Genomic DNA, 17,488 nt, shown 5'->3' with positions numbered 1-17,488 from the left:
GATCTAGGTAGAATTTATCCGAATGTATTAATAGTTTCTTTGGGCATCGTCGTCCTGCTAAAATCTCCTTGTACCCAGGAAGGGTGGTGAACACAAGGTAAGTGTTTCGAGTCTGCAGTTTTACACCATTAATTTCATTTTAAAATGGTCAAATTATAGTCAAAGAAGCAATTTGAATAATATTAACATAAGAGCCTTTGTAAGGTGTTTGTGTGAAGTCTTCTCTCAGAAGTGTGCTATAATTCAGGTACTGTAATTTCACATAATTCCTCAGAGAATTCAGCATTTCAGTAATCCACAGATAAGTGTATAAAAAAGGACACTTCTACTTTAATATCCCTATATTCTTAATATAAACAGCTTTCAAAAGAAGCAGTTCTAAATGCTATTAAGTTCCATTTATTTGGGATTTAACACTCGACACAATCGTGTCAGCAGTGTCCTTGAAGATGTTATTGGAACGTAGAGAAGCTGTTAAACAGAAAGAATCAGACTAATGCATGTATTAGCTAGAGGGAGTTATTGTAAAAGATGACCAATCTAACACTGTTTTAAAGTAAATTAGTTTTTTCATGCATTCAGGAAATGTCAACTAATTACCAAAGTATACAGAACAGGTCAATACAAACTGAAAATATTTTTTTCAGAGTTTTGTTTGGATCTCACGTTATAAATTAAGAGGCTTCAGAGCATTCAAAGGAATGAAAAGCTATGGTTTAACTCCCCCATAAAGGCAACATCTGACGACCTTCTCTGTACCCACAATGACGAGTATAGACACTTAGTATACGCCTCGGGTTTTTCCAAAAGTAGCTGCAGACATCAACCTCACTAACTTCTGATGCACAACCAGTCGTTTTGTTCTAAAAGCATTCCTGGAATATAACAGAAACCACTCAGGGGTTAGTTGTGATAGTTACCTGTGATCACCTTATCAGCTGTAAGTTAAACAGGGACTGAAGAGTTATCTTTAGACAGTTTGGAAGAAAGACTGACATGTCCAGAGCTTAAACTGGGGACTAAAGGTCCAAGGTTTCCTAAAGGTTTGAGAGGCTAAACCAGTTGGTAACTTCCTCTAATACACTCAACAAGGCACAGTTTGACAGATGAGACAAAGGCACAGTTTGAGGATTATAAACCCTGGCAAAGAGGCAGTCTTTATCCCTTTGCCCTCAAACAGTAGGCTGCACAGTGGGGCCTGATCCTCCAGGCTCCAACTCCATGAGCTGGGTTATATTAAATACAGAAAGTAAATACACATGTACTCAAGACCAGGACTCTGATGACATTACAAAATTGAAACAACTAGCGTTGGCAGACCTGAGACACACAATGAGTGACATACTGGTTTTTTTACCTTATGAGATCAATATAAAATAATATAGTGTATATGATATTGTTAAAATGTGTTTTTGGTCCCTGCTTTTAAATTTCTTAAAATTTAAAAACTTTCTTTAATGTTTTTTCTTTTTAATTTTCTTCAAATCCTTTCTTGCAGGCAAGAATTAATCAAAGTTCCCTTAATAGCAGGAATATATCCCTTTAAAATGAAGAAATTGTCAAACAGTGAGAGAAAAAGAGAAGTTACAACACTATTAACTTTTCATGTTCCTCCTTTTTAGTGAATGTCTCACCTTTATACACCCTAAGGTTGTTTGGCAAGGTCTAGTACATTTTGCTGATTATTAAGCATCCTTTAAGTATGGTTGTTGTGCTCTGTGACGGTCACTGGCACAGTGACTTGGAAGTCTTAAGAGACAGTCAAAAACCAAATGGTCAAAAACCAAAAAAAGACATCAAAATAAAAGTTAGATAATTGCAAAGTTACAAACATTATGGATAAACATGTTTGGCTCTAGCTGAGACTTATGTGGGGTTTTTTCAACTTAGGTAAAATTGTAATTCACTAATGATTTCTATAAAGAGTTTCCCTGACATTGTCAAGGTAACTGCAGACAAATCTACTTGGCTCTTAAAAGGGCCCTATTTTCAGTTCTGAACATCAAGTAAAATGACCACGCAGCCACAGCTCTCCATCCACTTTTTCTTTTTGGAATTAGTTAGGTATTGTGGTTATTTATCTTTCCAAGAAGTTAAGTCACACTTCAGAGAGAACATTTATAGAGCACTTTTCATGTTTTCCATCTCAGCCTTCATTTTCTTACACCTGTGCAATTTGCACCTGTGCTTTGAAGCTAGAAAAATTTCCATGCTAATTGCAAGATGCATACTTAGCTACACTTATATGGTTCCCTGCAGTTAAAGGCACACTTGGCTGATTACATGCAGATGACAGGCAAAGTGCACTTCCAGGCTGATGTGCCTGTTTGGATAAAGAACGCACACGTCTCTAGGTGCAGAGTATGTCTGAAACGAAACATGAAAAGCATTTAAATAGACCGACAGTACATGGTTCAGTACGTTTTGAAGAGAGACTAGAGACTAGACTAGAAACAAAAAAGAAAGGTGTTACTCTGTGTATCCATTATTTAAATCAGTGTCAAATTCTGTGGTGAAAATTTTTGTTTAACCAGAATGTATTTTGTATTCATCGACCCCACTAAACTTTCATCTTTGTTTCAATTTATTTCTGTTAACGATGGAAAGTTGAGCCGGGGTAAGTCTAACCAGAAAGGCTCAGCTCACAGTAGGTTGGTACTTGCCTTGCAGTGTCATTAATTAAACATGTGTATTATGCCATGTTATCTTGCTGTGGTACTTACTGTGCTTATCAAATCCACTGTCATTTGTCAAAAGAACATTAACTTTGTCTTCATAATGATTTTGCTCCCATAAGAACATACTTCACACTCTACGCATTTGTAGAAACATACTACAGTTCTTATTCTCATCATTTTCTACACTTCCCTTCACACCTTCTTTGATATGCAGATGCAAGACTTATTCCACAGCCCTTATTTTTCTCACCTCCACAGTCTACTGGTTTTCTCTCTCACACACGCACACACACACAAAACCCCATTCCTATGCACCAGCACCTCAAAGCGAAATATTAGATGATTGAGATGAATTGTATAAATTGATTCACAGCTTCACAGGTCTTTTTTTTTCAGTATGAAATATAATCCGTGATTTACGACTGTTTTGCATACATTTGTTATTATATTGATCACACTTTGCTTTGCACAGGATGTTGAGGTAAGCCCGGGGAGTGATTTTTGCATATTGCTGTAAAATTACAGAACAGTAACACAATATTACGATGTCATTCAAGCATTCATTCATTACATGTGTAAATGTGGATGTGGAAGTATAAAACGCTGTGGAAAAGAAATCTGGCCCAAAAAGATTGATTATATTTTTTACAGTTTCATCCAGGAACCTGACAATGAATGCAGGCTAAAGGCCAAAACTTATCCTAAGATTGCATCCTTTCTATTTACTTAATTGTGCACTTACATGCACCATAATGATATGGTGCATGATGCCAGTAATTGGTACATCAGTGTCAAGCCCATGCCTGAAAAGGTGACTCTGTAGAGCCATGGTGAAAAGAAAGTACACTCACTTTTGATTCTAATGGCTTACATATCAGGACTTAAGTGTAATCTAGTCCTAAGCAGGTGCTAGGTAAATACAATCTCAGATGAATTACAAAGCATGGCTTATTACAGCGTATCATTATTTATTTAACAAAACCTAAGACAAAAGGCAGAAAACTGTGAAAATTTAACTCGTCTGGGAAGTCATATAAGATAATTTTCCATTTAAAAAATGTTGAAGTCCATCACGCTGTAGTGAGAGAGAGATTTCAGAACTGGAGGACACTTAAAACAGTTGCCAGTCTTCCCACAAGTTAATGTCCCGGCAAATTTACCCCAAGGTCAGACCGTGTAATGCTCAGAAAAACTAATTCAAGTGCTGCACCCAAACTACTCAGGCTATATGAGCCTCAGTAAACATGTTAAATGTTAAAGTTCATGACAGTACATTTACTGCCTCTTCTCTCTAAAAAGAACATGGCAGCAAAGCTTAGGAGCGATGTCCTTTGGCTAGACAAGATCAAATCAGTGATGTTTGGCCATGATGCAGAGGACCACGCTTACTAAAAACACTCCACTCCACAAACACATGGCCCAACATTGAAAAGCCAAGACTCAGCTGACACCTCCACCAAAAGGACGAGGCTCATGCTCTTGAGGATCATGTGATGACTCACAAGATCAGTAGTAGGTCAACAACACTCAGGGTCACGTCCACAGGGAACAAACCCCACTAGGGGTTAAATACCTGGGACTCTCCACCTTTCATTCACCTCCAACCTCTTGGATGAGAGGTAAAGTTGAAGAAGTCCAGTTGCCTTTTTTTTTAAGCACTGAAGACTAACATGACCTGGATAACTAAGAACCTACACACCTCATCCTCACTGTTAAGCATGTTGGTTGAGTGATAAGTTAGGCTTGCTTTGAAGCTACTGGACTTGGGCACCTTAAAGTAAATACCAAAGTATTCTAGGACAATGAACCCGAGGATAAAAGCAGATCTACAACAGAATGGCTGAAGAAGAAAAGAACCCAGTCTAAATCCAGACCTCAGTGAATGCCTACAAAGCTTCTTTTGTAAAGACAAGAGGGGTAAAATTCCTCCTTAACGATGTGAGACACTGATAAAGAACCTTCAGATTGTTTCAGTACACTTCAAGTTAGAAGCCGTTATACAAGCTATTAAAATGATGGGGTGTACTTAGTATAATATGTCATGTGTTGTTGTTCATCCAAAATTGAGTTTGCCTCATTTTATGATACAGGACTGCATGAAGGGTAAATGTGAATGTATGAACACACACGCACACCCTAGTCCTGTAAATTTAGAATAAGAAAGCAGCAGGCAGCATCCAAATAGGAGAGAGACAGACTCATACATATATACATTGATACACCACTGCAATCACTAAGTACCAATTAACAACTCGAAGCATACATTAAAAGAGCAAATGGGATAGGGTGAGCCTCACAGGTCATGCAACTTTGAACCTCTAAAACAGCCATGCTATTTTTTTTAGAAATGGTACAGAATACAAAACAGATCCAAATCTGATCCAAAGAAGAATATCCGCACTACTGTTTTCACAACACCATGTAATGAGCAGCGGCAGATATCCTCCTGGCATTTCAAAGTTTACACTCCCTTTCTTGCCTCAAAAAACACCTTTTTTCATGAACTGCCACATGATCATAGGTGATTGAGAGTGCATTAACACAGGAACCTGACCCCACAGCTCTCTATAGACCTGTTAACTGACTCTAGTTAACTGATTTTAGCATTTAATTTAAGCATATCATATTGCTCGCGTGTTTTTTCCTTAATAGTTGGCAGAGTGAGAATGCCTCATGGTAAATGCAGTAAAACATTTGGGTTGTGACAAAAGACGAGCAATGATTGAGAGAGAGAAGAAATGAGCTCCACTTGCTTTGTTAAGGTGATGCTGTCACTCTTGTCACGTTGATGCATAATGGGGGTTTTTTTGCAAAAAAGGGAAAAGATACCGAAAAGAAGAAACAGACAAAACCACTTTTGATAGGTACTCTGCTAGAAGTCGTCATCACTGCTCACCTCTCAGGCGAAGACGATACCACAACATGAATAATTTGTGAATCCAGGAGCCCACAAAGCTCTCAGGCATAAACACAACTACATTTCCATGTTCCTCAGTAATTTTCAGTGATTATCTCCTTTGTGCACACAGGGTAGCGTCTACTGGGGGGTTGAGTCAACAAACATTACAAGGCAGTTTCTTCCCATATAATGAGTAGCCATGAGACACTGAGACAGACTGCTGAGGTGAAGGGTTAAGCTGCTCAAGGTTGATGGGATGCTTCCTAATTCTCTTCCAAAATATGTGCCTGCTCCTTCTTTCTTAAATTCTCAGCATAGTGTTTATCTCTTTACTATTGCCTGTGCACATATGTGTGTGGGTGTGCATGGAAGAATTGTGAACTCATACAGAGTTATGTGTGTGTGTGACATCCTGGCGTTAAAGCACTTATGTTTATTTACTTAGATATTCAGATAGTCATATATCTCCATGCATAATTATTTTTACTTACTAGATCGGTTGGCATCTTTGTTGTATTCAAACATTTGGTTGTTTCGACAGATTTCATACCAATTTAATGTGTCTGGCTCATGAGAAAACAAATAAATGCTACCACAGCTTGCGACACTGAGATGTAGGACAGTATGGTGTATTGTATTAGTCTTTCTACTATTTTTATTTGTGAAGGTCATAGTTGTCGTGTCACTTAAAATTTCAAAAAAGCTCTATATTATTTTGTATGTATTTGTGTGGAGTTTTCTCTAGCTGAGATATCTTCTTACAACGCCATCAGTGCTATCTGTGTTATTTGCAATCACAGTCTATGCATTTATTATAGAAAGCCATTACCTAATCCATTACAAACTGGTGTCATGCCATTTGAAACGTGGATGTTTGCAAGGCAAGTATAGACTTTTCCAAATATCCCATTTAGGTGCATAAATGGGAAGTGTGGGATTTAACAGTTTTGGGAGTATGAAGACTCCATTTACACCCAAATGCATTGTGGTTGTTTGCTAATGCATTGTAAATTGCAGATAAAGTGTATGGCAATAGAAACTGAAATGTATGTGATGTCTGGAGGTGGCTGGATCGCAGCCAGGTGTAAATGCAGTCAGTACAGTTTGGCAACATTCAAAGGCCTCTTCTAGGATCTCAAGCAAGCTGTGAAAAAAGCTGAAAACAGCCTTTTCTTTTTACATGAAAAAAATACAACCCAACGGAATTGTACAACAGCAGCCTCACAAAATACTTGATTACATTAAAGTGTCGAGACAAAGCCCTGTGTTTATATGTTATAAGACACTAATGCACACAGACTGCTGTTTCGATATTCAATGTGAATGGGATTTAAAAGGTTAGGTTATTTGTTGTAAATAATAGGCTCTTTCTTGTGAACTCATTTTATTAAATATTTTCATCTCCGTTAGCTTCCACAATCTGTTTGCTCAAGTCCTGCTTTTATTATTTTAATACCCGTCTGCTATAAATGTGGTTTTATCTCTACATTAAACAGCCATGTTGCTTTAGCTTGTACATAGCCATAAAGCATATGCAATTCATTATTTCTTTTAATTCTGCAAATTGATGGGTATCATTTTTGAAAGTATACAGGATGCATAAGTATTTAGTCATTCAATTTTATTCAATAATTTGGATATTAAACTTAAAAAATGAAAATGAAAATGAAAATGAAAAAGCAAGAATGACCAAAAAGGGATATTTTTTCCTCACATTGCTCCAGTTGATTTTCTGGAAAGTTTGGGTCTTATTTACACCTTGGCACCTTAGCAGACCGAGTTTAGCAAAAGAGGAAGCGTAAGGGTAAGAGGAGGTTCTTAAAGCCTCAGTGATTCCTCCATCTTTATGACTGAGTGCACATAAGGTGAGCATGTCTGGGAGATTGCGAGGGCTTTGTGTGCAGTGCTCAAACATTTGTGTGGGTTTGGATTTAACTTTGTGTGGGTATGTGTTTGCTTGTGTGAGTCAGTGCGCTGGTTTTTGTGAGCGTGATTGTTCCCAAGGCACTCACTCTCTGTGCAGTAACTCACATGGCGAGGCAGGACCTAATAGACCCTAGCCTCAACTAATGTTAGAGAGGCTTGTATCCGACTACCTGCTGTTTGGCTGCAGAAAGCAGGGACGGGGAGGGGGGGTTGGTAAAGGGAGCAATATGTGTTTAGAAAAAAAAAAGTTAAATCAAAACAGTAAAGCCAATCAAAACTTAGTGAAACACTAGGAAAGAGTAACTGCGAGAGAAATGCTGGGGCGGGGGGTGGGGGTAGTGCACCGAATGCTGCTTTGTGCATGATGTAATAAAGTAGTCACACATCTCATACAGATGTAGACAAATCATGTGGGAGAGTAGAAGTACATGGAGCACTCATTTTGCAAGGTGTGGCTCTGATGTGCAGCAACTTATACAGAAAGGTAGACATGGCAAAAAAGAAAAACAGATGAGATTAATTGGACCAGATTAAAGAATACCAATTATGTCATGCTTGTCTTTTGTTTTTATAAATATGTTGACAGCCTTCTGCAGCTTGCTGTACTCCTCCAGGATATTTCAACTTCCCAATCCTATCCCCAGCTCAGAATTGTAAAATATTATTACTTCTATAGTTAGCATTACAATTATTATTTACTATTAGCTGACAATTACAACAGAGGTGGAGACAGTTTTAAAGAAGCATTGCTTTAGCAAAAGTAACAATAAACCACCACGGAAACACCACACTACACATAAAACTGTGTTACTGGCAAAGTGTGCATAAAGTATCAAAAGTAAAAGTAATTATTCTGCCAAAAAATGCTCACAATCAGTATTATATGGATCAATTATACTGCTGCACTTTAAATGCTTCTTTAGATTGTTTAATTTACTGTAATGCATCATATTCTATACAACAGTATGACTGTAGTATCATCATGGGAGCTTTTGGCAATATAGTGTATGAAAAAAAAGAATCACAGTTTAATTCAAAGGCTTGAGCGCCATGTGATGTGGTTAACTGTTAATATCTACAGGAGGTTTTAAAGTGTTACATTTAGGTGGTGTATTAACAAAACAGCTGGTATACTTTGTATAATCATTCAACCAAATAATTTCTCATTGATGCTAAACTGAGTGCTGGTGGAGCCTGCAGTTGTTCAACTTGGATGTTTATTAATTTAGACATGGTGATTTTAACCAAAAGCTCTCCTTGCTGATATGACAAAAGACTTTTTATAAGATTCGTACATCACACATGTTGGCCAAGGTAGTTAAGAAGAGGACGTGTTTGTTACAATGATAAATCAGAGTTATTTGCTAAGGTTAGCTCTGTTTCCACACAAAGTGCAGATGATAACTGATTTCAAGGCGGTTAAAGCACAGCCAGCAGCAGTTTTTTTAATAAGCTAGTCTCCCATCAGTTTCCCCCATAAAGACCAGAGGTTTATCCACAATGTACATGTACAAACAGTCTGGCCTCTTTTTCTTCTTCTTTTTTTTAATCTTTGTGAAATATCTGAAAAGTTCCAAATCACATAGTCAACACTTAAAGTTAATGTCTCACAGAGGAAGCACTACATTTTCAACTTTTTAGATTTTCACCCCTTTTAGAAATCTACGTCACTGAGTAACACAATTTCATAACACTTTTCTAGTGGTATATAGTATAGTTTGGCACACATCTGAAGCTTCTGCCAACTTTCAGTATCTAGGCCATGAGTAAAGTACATCAAATGTTGTGACAAGAGCAGTCTTTATGTACTCCCGGCATCAGAGAAATTAAAATCCCGTTGGATTACTCTTTTATGTCTCCACAATCACTGGAATTACTTTTGTGTTAACATTTCGCACAGTTAACTAACATTCCCTTAAGCTTTGAACATCATGCCCACAGGTTTGACGTTGGGAATGATCAAAACTTTTAAAGTCTATAAGATCCTCTGAAACTGATGAGCTTCTTTGTTTGTAAAAAAGAAAAAAAAGAAAAAAAATCTAGACTGGGACTCAGGGTGACCGTTTATGGTGAAAGCAAATACCCTAGAATGTTCTTACCTTGCCCATTTATTATCTCTCCGTCAAGGTTCACAAAATAAGGTAAGATGGAATTAACATAATTTAGCTGGCAGGCAGATGCCTAGCACTAAAACATACACCCATCAAGGCTTTAGCCTTTACCTGGACTCTTGTTTTGGCAGATGAATAAAGACTCTCTTTGTTCTGGGTCCAATTCACATTCAAACATGTAGGGTTGAACACCAGGGTTTTGTTATCTGACAGCTCATAGAAGGCTATATTCAGAATCAAACTGGACTTTTGGCAGGTGTCCCTTAAAGCCAGAGGATAAAAAGAGGTGCTGCTTTATTTTAACCTAAAGTATGTGTTTAAAAAATATATACATATATTCTGGTAGACCCCCTAAAACAACATATGACTTATAGTCCTCTTTTCCTTCATAAGCTCATGTCATCATGTTTTTGTTAGGTCCTCTTAATAAAAGTATAATAACGCGATATATCCATAATCGCTCAAAAGCATTCAGATCCCTTTTATTGTTAGTTATTTTTTCTCTGTTCTAGTTCCTGCTTCAGGAAATTTGTGGGTTATGCCATACTGACTCCATGCTCAAAGAATAATGGCACTTGAATTGTGCACATCTAAATTACTTGTACAATAATTGAAAATGAAAAATTCAGTTAAGTATTTTCCAAAACATATTCTTTTCTATATACAGGGAGTGCAGAATTATTAGGCAAGTTGTATTTTTGAGGAATAATTTTATTATTGAACAACAACCATGTTCTCAATGAACCCACAAAACTCATTAATATCAAAGCTGAATGTTTTTGGAAGTAGTTTTTAGTTTGTTTTTAGTTTTAGCTATTTTAGGGGGATATCTGTGTGTGCAGGTGACTATTACTGTGCATAATTATTAGGCAACTTAACAAAGAACAAATATATACCCATTTCAATTATTTATTTTTACCAGTGAAACCAATATAACATCTCCACATTCACAAATATACATTTCTGACATTCAAAGACAAAACAAAAACAAATCAGTGACCAATATAGCCACCTTTCTTTGCAAGGACACTCAAAAGCCTGCCATCCATGGATTCTGTCAGTGTTTTGATCTGTTCACCATCAACATTGCGTGCAGCAGCAACCACAGCCTCCCAGACACTGTTCAGAGAGGTGTACTGTTTTCCCTCCTTGTAAATCTCACATTTGATGATGGACCACAGGTTCTCAATGGGGTTCAGATCAGGTGAACAAGGTGGCCATGTCATTAGTTTTTCTTCTTTTATACCCTTTCTTGCCAGCCACGCTGTGGAGTACTTGGACGCACGTGATGGAGCATTGTCCTGCATGAAAATCATGTTTTTCTTGAAGGATGCAGACTTCTTCCTGTACCACTGCTTGAAGAAGGTGTCTTCCAGAAACTGGCAGTAGGACTGGGAGTTGAGCTTGACTCCATCCTCAACCCGAAAAGGCCCCATAAGCTCATCTTTGATGATACCAGCCCAAACCAGTACTCCACCTCCACCTTGCTGGCGTCTGAGTCGGACTGGAGCTCTCTGCCCTTTACCAATCCAGCCACGGGCCCATCCATCTGGCCCATCAAGACTCACTCTCATTTCATCAGTCCATAAAACCTTAGAAAAATCAGTCTTGAGATATTTCTTGGCCCAGTCTTGACGTTTCAGCTTGTGTGTCTTGTTCAGTGGTGGTCGTCTTTCAGCCTTTCTTACCTTGGCCATGTCTCTGAGTATTGCACACCTTGTGCTTTTGGGCACTCCAGTGATGTTGCAGCTCTGAAATATGGCCAAACTGGTGGCAAGTGGCATCTTGGCAGCTGCACGCTTGACTTTTCTCAGTTCATGGGCAGTTATTTTGCGCCTTGGTTTTTCCACACGCTTCTTGCGACCCTGTTGACTATTTTGAATGAAACGCTTGATTGTTCGATGATCACGCTTCAGAAGCTTTGCAATTTTGAGACTGCTGCATCCCTCTGCAAGATATCTCACTATTTTTGACTTTTCTGAGCCTGTCAAGTCCTTCTTTTGACCCATTTTGCCAAAGGAAAGGAAGTTGCCTAATAATTATGCACACCTGATATAGGGTGTTGATGTCATTAGACCACACCCCTTCTCATTACAGAGATGCACATCACCTAATATGCTTAATTGGTAGTAGGCTTTCGAGCCTATACAGCTTGGAGCAAGACAACATGCATGAAGAGGATGATGTGGACAAAATACTCATTTGCCTAATAATTCTGCACTCCCTGTATAAATATATGTCAAATATCATTTTTTAATACATAAATGTAAGCAAACCACTGCTTTGCTAGTAAGTGAGTCACTGCATCAACAGCTGAAGTGTTTTTCTCAAGAATTCTCTAATGTACAGGGTGGGCCATTTATATGGATACACCGTAATAAAATGGGAATGGTTGGTGATATTAAAGTCCTGTTTGTGGCACATTAGTATATGTGAGGGGGCATGTTGTATAGAGCGCTTTGAGTACTCCAGGAGAGTAGAAAAGCGCTATATAAGAATCAGTCCATTTACCATTTACCATGATAGCAACACCGCAGGAGAAATGCCAGCACAGGCATCCAGTATCCGTAGTTTCAGGTGCTGCACATCTCGTATCTTCACACCATAGACAATTGCCTTCAGATGACCCCAAAGATAAAAGTCTAAGGGGGTCAGATCGGGAGACCTTGGGGGCCATTTAATTGGCCCACGACGACCAATCCACTTTCCAGGAAACTGTTCATCTAGGAATGCTCGGACCTGGCACCCATAATGTGGTGGTGCACCATCTTGCTGGAAAAACTCAGGGAACGTGCCAGCTTCAGTGCATAAAGAGGGAAACACATCATCATTTAGCAATTTCAAATATCCAGTGGCCTTGAGGTTTCCATTGATGAAGAATGGACCCACTATCGTTGTACCCCATATACCACACCAAACCATCACTTTTGTTGTTCCAACAGTCTTGGAGGGATCCATCCAATGTGGGTTAGTGTCAGACTAATAGCGGTGGTTTTGTTTGTTAACTTCACCATTCACATAAAAGTTTGCCTCATCACTGAACAAAATCTTCTGCGTGAACTGAGGGTCCTGTTCCAATTTTTGTTTTGCCCATTCTGCAAATTCTGTGCGCCGATCTGGGTCATCCTCGTTGAGATGCTGCAGTAGCTGGAGTTTGTAAGGGTGCCATTTGTGAGTAGCTAATATCCGCCGAAGGGATATTAGACTAATGCCACTCTCCAGTGACATGCGGCGAGTGCTACGCTGTGGGCGCTTGCTGAATGAAGCTAGGACAGCCACTGATGTTTCTTCATTAGTGACAGTTTTCTTGCGTCCACCCGGTTACTGCGTTCACCAGATATGAACACGATTTCGATCCGCTCCTTACGTGTTAACCTCTTCGACATGTCAATGGCTGTGAACAAAGAGAAACTTTTAAATAACTCATGAAAGAATAAAGTTACGTTGAAACCAAGCACACCATTGTTTTTCTTGTGACATTACCAATAAGTTTGATGTGTCACATGGCCCTCTTCCTATTGAAAAAACAAAAGTTGTATCCAAGATGGCCGACTTCTAAATGGCCACCATGGTCACCACCCATCTTGAGGAGTTTGCCCCCTCACATATACTAATGTACCACAAACAGGACTTTAATATCACCAACCATTCCCATGTTATTACAGTGTATCCATATAAATGGCTCACCTTGTACATTTAAAACACACGATTTATTCATCTACGCATAGACAGAACAATAATATGTCAGTGCTGTAGATCAGGCCGAACATGGTCAGGGTTTCATCATGGCCATGCATCAAAAGATGCTATGCTGGTTCTTTCTGTATACGATGTATAACTGTACACCTGTATAACATGACCGTGCATTAACTAAAGCGTGGAAATTAATCATATTTCAATGTGCATGCAATAGCGCTGCATGTGCTCAATGAAGCAAAACATAACCCTTGACATTTTTTCTCCTTCTATGGCTATAGATGGGCTACGCAGAAATTGGTGGGGAAATGTTTTTATGATTGAATAATAAAATACTGTAATAGTAGTGAACTGTGTGTAACTTAGTGCCCCCTCTACAAGGCTATCTTTTTTTAACTCTCCTTTCTCTCCGTCATTCTGACTGCAGGCTGGTGCTGTAAACATTCTAGTCATAAATTATTTATTAATATCAACTCATAAATAGATACCAGTTTCAAGCTTCTTCCTTTTTTTTTTCAATTTTACCCATCTCACCATCCAACCATCAATCTGTCCAGCCATCTGCTAATCTGTCAGGTTGTGGTGGCAGCAGACTAACCAGGGTATTCCAGGAGTTCTTCTCCCCAACTACACTTTTCAGTTCCTCCAGGTTTTTTCAAAGCCAGATCAGATAAATAATCTCACCAACAGGTTCCAGGTCTTTGCCATAGTCTTAACTCAGTTGTCCATGCCCAAATAACATCCAAGGACGCCCCCTAGACATTCTAACCCAAACTACCTTAGCAGGTTCCTTTCAGCATGCAGGAGCAGCAATTCCAAAAATCCACATCACCCTATGGTCATTACCCAGATTTCATCATAAGGGTTGGGATGTAAATGGGCTGGTAACTTGAAAGCTTTGTCTTTCCCTTCATCGTGTCAGTCAGGGAAAACGCCTGCATTTCTTCTGATGATCCACAGATGGAGTCCAACACTCACTGAAAACATGCTTCACTTTTGATTACACTGATGGAACCCTGTACTCCCACTGCTCCAGACCTCCACTTCACAGACACTGTACCAGACCTCCATGAAACAGTTAGGAAGTGTGTTAACCAAGGCAGCCCCACAATGTCAGAGCCTATAACATCTCTGGGCCAAATCATCTATGCCTGGCGCTTTACTATGGGGTCGCTTCTCAACTACCTTAGGGACCTATGCCAGTGGAGTTTTCCCAGCATCTTCAGGCTCGGCCTTACTACACATAGGGATTTTTTGGCTGAGTTTGGGAGTTCCTCAAAGTGCTCTTTCCTAGGTCCCACAATATCTATGTCAGCGGTTCTGCTCCCCAACCAACACGTTGAGCCATGCCCAGCTTCCCCATGCTAAGTCACTGTACAGCTTGCCAAAATGTCTTTAAAGGCTGCCAAAAATCCTCCTCCATGGCCCTCTCCCACTCCTGAGTTTTTCAAAACCACAACCTTTTTGGCTCTCCGATGTCCATCTGCTGCAGGAGACCCCTGGGCACACCAAGCCTGGGAAGCTTCCTTCTTCAGCCTGACAGCTTACCTCACCACTGGTGTCGACCAACAGGTCCTCAGATTGGTGCTATGAAAGGCATCGATGACCTTATAATCATATTTCCTGACAGCTCTTTTGCTATTTTCTTTTGCTATCATATAATACAACAACAATCACACATACCTAGCACAGAAGTCCAGGAACATAACACCACAATGGTTTACATCAAGTAGGCTGTTCCTGCCAATTACCCTTCTCCAGGTGTCCTTATCCATAACTACATGAGTATGCAAGCCTCCCAAGAGAACTATGGTTCCTCAGCCAGAATTCCTTCCATGACCCCACCCAAAGACTCCCCAAAAGCTGGGTATTCTGAGCTGCTATTTATCACATATTCACAGACAACAACTCGAATTTGTACAAATTGCTCTCTGGGGAAAACAGCACTCAGGAGGGGGCTTGTGAGTATCCCCATACCAGCAATTCTCCTCCTCGGCCATTACAGAAAAAGAATCTAGCCCATCTCAGTAGAGCTCCACCTCTTGCACTAGCTCAGGTTGCTTCCCTGCTAGTGAGGTGACATTTCACGTCCCAAAAACCAGTCTGTGATCCTTGAGGTGACACATCCAGGTTCCCTCTTTTACCTACCCACAGGGCCACTTTTATTCATCTATATGAAATTTACTTCAATGAGTATTCACCCACACTCACCCCTGCAAGGCTGAACTATAAAGGAGTTAATTACCACTCCTGTGATGTGATTTCCAGAGCCTAGCTTTCAAGATGCCTACTACAAAAAAATGGTTCACTTCAGTTAGTTATATCAATCACAAATATATGAATGACAGAATAGAAGATAATATAATAGCTTTTAATCAGGTCTTGATGTCAGTCATCTTGCTTTGTAATTACACTGAAGAACAAAAGAATGCAAAAACCGCCTTGCTGTCTTGCCCCATTACTGTTAATAAAATATGAGATGATGAGATTGTGGAAAAATTGTGATGAGACTTGCCATCTGTGTATTTTTATGTACCAGAACAGAAGAAAATGAAGCAGACGTTTATAAAAGCTGACCTTCTTTTGGTAGAAAAAATAATGTCGAGTTTAGTTTTGGTGCTTAAATAACCTATAGAAGTGAATACGTGTGCCTCAAGGTCTTTTAAGTGAGTTTCAGAGCTTGTTTTATTGAACTAAGACTCCCTGTTTTTCAGCTCAAAGTCCCAGGGTCATGTAAAGTTTTAAGAGCTAGTCAGATTATTTCGCTGTCTTTATCAAAAGGACAGAAAATAAAGAATTTGTTGTGTCTTTTTTCTTGTTAGCGTGTCAAAAAAGAAAATAGCCAAACTGCTCTGTTGCTTGATTGCTGTGCCAAGTAAGAAAAGACAACCTCCTGTTGTAGTCTCTTGTCCTCTAATCAAATGCTCAGAAGTGTTTTTCTGCATTCAGAGTGATGACATGAAAGTCTGTCAGGAACAGAATTTTTAATTGCTGGTTTGGCTTCCTTGTAAAACTGCGGTGTCCATGTTGGAGTAAAAGTGAGAAGAAAAAAAAAGGAGACTGAAAGAGAAAGGGAGATAGAGAGGCAGATGTTTGCTACAATGGATAGACACAAATGGGGGAGGTTTGTAGCAAGTGAGAAAGTGCAAGTAATATAAAATTAGAAAAGCTGTGGCTCTAATCAGTTCCACACTTAACTGGCCTGTATGCCCCCTCACTCTGCATTGCTGAGTTTCATCTCTATGGTAATGATCCTGGCCACCAGAGTTCATTTCTACAATTTCCTAAAGCAGGCCAACAGAGATATCAAGGTACAAAAAGAAAAAAAAATCTATGCGCACTCACATTGTATTTCAGTTGTATACACGACTCAGGGGACTGAAAGGGAGGATGAGCGGTTATGTGTCGTGCCTACATATAACTGTGCTTGCTGGTGTGTGTGAGTGTGTGTGTGACTGAAGGGAAGCGAGAGTGACAAAAAACACTGACTGGTGCCATTTTGGACTCACTGGTAACACTTTTTGTTGTCACCAGCCTCAGCATGTGGCTGCATATACGTAATTACCTACACAAACAAATACATACAGTCACTCACGTACACTCACACAAACTCCACTCTACTTCAAGGCTGCTTCATTCACAGCATCAACTCCCCAGCTTAATCAATATTGGCCATGACAAGTCACCACATCTCCTCCCCTCAGTGGAATCATTTATCAACTGAGCTGTGGCTCCAGATGTAATAAGAGATTGTTACACAACTCTCAAGATAAACATCTCTGATTGTTTTATTACACTACAAATTGGCCTTTTTTGATATTGCCCCTTAATAACTGTTTAATTTTTCATCCGGGGCCTGTGACCTTAGTGACGCTGGGTGCTTTATCTTTGTTATGACTCATCTGTCTGGCCCACTCGCAGCAAGTGTTTATTCAAATAACAGATATTACAGCTGTTAAGCATATTACATGCAATTGGATTGTCTACATACCCAGCTCTCATAAATCTTTGATTGTGCATTTCAACAAATTGGCGGATATGGTTCTCAAGGGCAAATGTGACGGCATTTTCAAAGCTGTGGTAGGGAACAGGCTGGAAAAGAGAAAGGTTGATTGATACTGTGAGAGGATACATAAAATTTTTAATTCAGAAGTTATATGATGTACTGGCAAAATTCA

General features: G+C 39.3%; 1 protein-coding gene across 1 annotated transcript in view; it reads left to right on the top strand.

Annotated features, from left to right (window-relative positions):
* Positions 1–17,488, top strand: part of astn2 (astrotactin 2) — a 274,357-nt gene that overhangs the window by 176,499 nt on the left and 80,370 nt on the right. The gene's annotated exons all lie outside the window — the stretch shown is intronic.

Source organism: Perissodus microlepis, chromosome 7 (genome assembly GCF_051167445.1).
Source record: "Perissodus microlepis isolate ML-2025 ecotype Zambia chromosome 7, ASM5116744v1, whole genome shotgun sequence".
NCBI lineage: Eukaryota > Metazoa > Chordata > Actinopteri > Cichliformes > Cichlidae > Perissodus > Perissodus microlepis.
This window is presented reverse-complemented; position numbering and strand designations above follow the sequence as displayed.